General features: G+C 45.9%; 1 pseudogene; it reads right to left on the bottom strand.

Moving 5' to 3' along the window:
* Nucleotides 1-581: 581 nt before the first annotated feature.
* The window catches only part of LOC135534727 (inositol 1,4,5-trisphosphate receptor-interacting protein-like 2), a 12,383-nt pseudogene continuing 7,836 nt past the window's right edge, over nucleotides 582-5,128 (bottom strand).

Here is a 5,128-nt window from a genome sequence, read left to right as displayed (position 1 = left end):
ACTGTCTGTCTCTGAACTGGGAGTGTACCCTGCCTATTATACTGTCTGTCCCTGAACTGGAGTGTACCCTGCCTATTACACTGTCTGTCTCTGAACTGGGAGTGTACCCTGCCTATTACACTGTCTGTCTCTGAACTGGGAGTGTACCCTGCCTATTACACTGTCTGTCTCTGAACTGGGAGTGTACCCTGTCTATTACACAGTCTGTCTCTGAACTGGGAGTGTACCCTGTCTATTACACTGTCTGTCTCTGAACTGGGAGTGTACCCTGCCTATTACACTGTCTGTCTCTGAACTGGGAGTGTACCCTGTCTATTACACTGTGTGTCTCTGAACTGGGAGTGTACCCTGTCTATTACACTGTCTGTCTCTGAACTGGGAGTGTACCCTGTCTATTACACTGTCTGTCTCTGAACTAGGAGTGTACCCCTGTATATTACACAGTCTGTCTCTGAACTGGGAGTGTACCCTGTCTATTACACTGTCTGTCTCTGAACTGGGAGTGTACCCTGTCTATTACACTGTCTGTCTCTGAACTGGGAGTGTACCCTGCCTATTACACTCTGTCTCTGAACTGGGAGTGTACCCTGCCTATTACACTCTCTGTCTCTGAACTGGGAGTGTACCCTGCCTATTACACAGTCTGTCCCTGAACTGGGAGTGTACCCTGCCTATTACACTGTCTGTCTCTGAACTGGGAGTGTACCCTGCCTATTACACTGTCTGTCTCTGAACTGGGAGTGTACCCTGCCTATTACACTGTCTGTCTCTGAACTGGGAGTGTACCCTGCCTATTACACTGTCTGTCTCTGAACTGGGAGTGTACCCTGCCTATTACACAGTCTGTCTCTGAACTGGGAGTGTACCCTGCCGTCTCACAGTCTGTCTCTGAACTGGGAGTGTACCCTGCCTATTACACTGTCTGTCTCTGAACTGGGAGTGTACCCTGCCTATTACACAGTCTGTCTCTGAACTGGGAGTGTACCCTGCCGTCTCACAGTCTGTCTCTGAACTGGGAGTGTACCCTGCCGTCTCACAGTCTGATAATACGTACAGCATAGAACACAGAAGTGCATCCCAAAAGGTACCCTATTGCCTAGTGCACTACTTTGGACCAGAGTCCTACGGGAAAGTAGTGCACTCAATACGGAATAGGGTGCCAATAGGGACACAGACAGAAGCAGACATACAATCACTTTGGTTTTGAAGGAAACCTCATTCATTAGGTACCAGGGAAAAATTACACATGTATTCATTACAAATTCATAAATTACAAATTCATAAATTACAAATTCACACATTCCCTGTGATTTCCATTCGTGACTGGTTAAGAGGGATGACTCAGAGAACGTCCCAACACTGTTATAGGCTTTCGTTTTATTCTAGACCAGTAGCTCCTGAACAACCTTTGGATGTGCAAGTAGCCTGATGTTTCATCCATCCCGTCTGTCTATGTTTCTGTGTTTGACTCGGCCCGTTGTTGGAGGATATTTGCTGTGAATCTCTGTTTTCACCTGTAATCCTTTTAAGTGTGTTACTCTCCAGGTTGCAGATGCTGGCAGTTGATGTTGCCTGCCCTGCCCAGCCCCAGCTACTCCTCTGGGGTCGGCCCAACCTGATCAGCCGGTGGAGATGGCTCCAGGCATACGCCAACCGGCCAGACACTAGGTCCAACGAGGCTGGGTCCAAACCTGCCCAGAGGTTCCCTGTCGAACCCCCAAACATCCCCTTGAACCCTCCACTGGAGCTCCCACCACCTCCTTGACCAACTTAGGTAGAGCCACAGAGTCAGGTAAGATGGAGCTGCTGTCGCTCCCCAGAAAGAGGTGATCCAGAACCCGGTTCTGGAGGCTCTCCTCAGGCTGCGGACCAGCTCCTCCATCCTGGCCACCAGGTGGCGATCCTCCCAGGCCTAAAAAGAAAGACAAAAACCTTAGTAACATATTTACAAATGATTCCAAACATACGTGTATATATGATAGAGCAGATCAGCCTATAGAGGACAATAAAGCAGGATGGATAACAGGCCTCCAATCAAATCAAAGTTTACTGTCATGTGAAAGGATGGGCAAAAATTAGAAATTACAATTAGAAATTATAATTACAAATTACAATAGCAAAATACCCTAAAGACTAATGTATCAAAATAAATTACAAAAATATGTTTGCAAAGTATGCAGTGAACTAAGGCCCTCACTGCTCCTTATTTTAATACCCTGACTGGTCCCGAGTGGTGCAGTGGACTAAGGCCCTACCGTCTCAGTGCTCCTTAGTTTAATGCCCTGACTGGTCCCGAGTGGTGCAGTGGACTAAGGCCCTCAGTGCTCCTTAGTTTAATACCCTGACTGGTCCCGAGTTTAATGCCCTGGGTCCGCAGTGGACTAAGGCCCTCAGTGCTCCTTAGTTTAATACCCTGACTGGTCCCGAGTGGTGCAGTGGACTAAGGCCCTCGTCTGCAGTGCTCCTTAGTTTAATGCCCTGACTGGTCCCGAGTGGTGCAGTGGACTAAGGCCCTACCGTCTCAGTGCTCCTTAGTTTAATGCCCTGACTGGTCCCGAGTGGTGCAGTGGACTAAGGCCCTCAGTGCTCCTTAGTTTAATACCCTGACTGGTCCCGAGTGGTGCAGTGGACTAAGGCCCTCAGTGCTCCTTAGTTTAATGCCCTGACTGGTCCAGTGGACTAAGGCCCTACCCTGACTGGTCTCAGTGCTCCCTTAGTTTAATGCCCTGACTGGTCCCAGTGTTGCAGTGGACTAAGGCCCTCAGTGCTCCTTAGTTTAATACCCTGACTGGTCCTGAGTGGTGCAGTGGACTAAGGCCCTCAGTGCTCCTTAGTTTAATGCCCTGACTGGTCCCGTTTAGTGGTGCAGTGGACTAAGGCCCTCAGTGCACCTTAGCCTCAGTGCCCCTTAGTTTAATGCCCTGACTGGTCCCGAGTGGTGCAGTGAACTAAAGCCCTACCGTCTCAGTGCTCCTTAGTTTAATGCCCTGACTGGTCCCGAGTGGTGCAGTGAACTAAAGCCCTACCGTCTCAGTGCTCCTTAGTTTAATACCCTGACTGGTCCCGAGTGGTGCAGTGAACTAAAGCCCTACCGTCTCAGTGCTCCTTAGTTTAATACCCTGACTGGTCCCGAGTGGTGCAGTGAACTAAAGCCCTACCGTCTCAGTGCTCCTTAGTTTAATACCCTGACTGGTCCCGAGTGGTGCAGTGAACTAAAGTCCTACCGTCTCAGTGCTCCTTAGTTTAATGCCCTGTGGTCAAAGCCCTACCGCCAGTGCTCCTTAGTTTAATGCCCTGACTGGTCCCTGAGTGGTGCAGTGAACTAAAGCCCTACCGTCTCAGTGCTCCTTAGTTTAATACCCTGACTGGTCCCGAGTGGTGCAGTGAACTAAAGCCCTACCGTCTCAGTGCTCCTTAGTTTAATACCCTGACTGGTCCCGAGTGGTGCAGTGAACTAAAGCCCTACTGTCTCAGTGCTCCTTAGTTTAATGCCCTGACTGGTCCCGAGTGGTGCAGTGGACGAAGGCCCTACTGTCTCAGTGCTAAAGGCTTCACTACAGACCCTGGTTCCATTCCAGGCTGTATCATTCCCGGCCGTGATTGGGAGTCCCATAGGGCGGCACACAATTGACCTTAGTGTCGTCCAGGTTAGGGTTTGGCCGGGGTAGGCCGTCATTGTAAATAAGAATTTGTTCTTAACCGACTTGCCTAGTTAAATAAAAGGTTAAATAAATTAATTTAAAAAATGTCCCTCTAGATAAGAGTATCTGCTAAAACCAACATGTAAATGTAAAAATAAAAACAGACTGGTTATTATAATTGGCCTTGTTTCGTGGCAGAGCTCATTAGAATAATACCCAGCATGTTTTGCGAGTGTTCATTTTCACATTTATATTTTGGTAATTTAGACACTCTTATCACACCACAGTGCCATCAGACTTCTGATACCAGTGCAGAATGAAAGGGGACATAAAATGGTGATATAAACAAAAATGGTACAGAGAAGTATTTTGTATATTAAAAATACAAATTACAGCTCTCTAATGTATCTTGTTACAAAATACACTACTGAGTAGTGTACACAGTACACTGAAATACTTACCAGCAAACTCTACTCTAACAGTGGAGCATCTATTTAAAAATATTCAGCAAAAATAACATGTAAATAAACCAGTAAGAGAAGAAAATACAATAATCTATTAAAGGCATGGTGTAACCTGTAGTACCTATTAAAGGTATGGTGTAACCTGTATTATCTATTAAAGGTAGGGTGTAACCTGTAGTACCTATTAAAGGCATGGTGTAACCTGGTACCTATTAAAGTAGTAACCTGTAGTACCTATTAAAGGGTGTGTTCCAGTATCTATTAAAGGTGTAACCTGTAGTACCTATTAAAGGCAGGGTGTAACCTGTAGTACCTAAAGGTATTAAAGGTGTAACCTGTAGTACCTATTAAAGGCATGTGTAACCTGTAGTACCTAGTAAAGGTATGGTGTAACCTGTAGTACCTATTAAAGGTAGGGTGTAACCTAGTACCTATTAAAGTAAACCTGTAGTACCTATTAAAGGTAGGGTGTAACCTGTAGTACCTATTAAAGGTAGGGTGTAACCTGTAGTACCTATTAAAGGTAGTGGTGTAACCTGTAGTACCTATTAAATGTAGGTGTAACCTGTAGTACCTATTAAAGGTAGGGTGTAACCTGTAGTACCTATTAAAGGCATGGTGTAACCTGTAGTACCTATTAAAGGTATGGTGTAACCTGTAGTACCTATTAAAGGCATGGTGTAACCTGTAGTACCTATTAAAGGGAACCTGTAGTGGTAGGGTGTAACCTGTAGTACCTATTAAAGGTATGGTGTAACCTGTAGTACCTATTAAAGGCATGGTGTAACCTGTAGTACCTATTAAAGGCAGGGTGTAACCTGTTGTACCTATTAAAGGCATGGTGTAACCTGTAGTACCTATAAAGGCAGGGTAACCTTAAAGGTAGGGTGTAACCTGTAGTACCTATTAAAGGTGGTGGTAACCTGTAGTACCTATTAAAGGCATGGTGTAACCTGTAGTATATATTAAAGGCATGGTGTAACCTGTAGTACCTATTAAAGGCATGGTAGTATCTATTAAAGG

This window comes from Oncorhynchus masou, unplaced genomic scaffold (assembly GCF_036934945.1).
Source record: "Oncorhynchus masou masou isolate Uvic2021 unplaced genomic scaffold, UVic_Omas_1.1 unplaced_scaffold_3878, whole genome shotgun sequence".
Lineage (NCBI taxonomy): Eukaryota > Metazoa > Chordata > Actinopteri > Salmoniformes > Salmonidae > Oncorhynchus > Oncorhynchus masou.
This window is presented reverse-complemented; position numbering and strand designations above follow the sequence as displayed.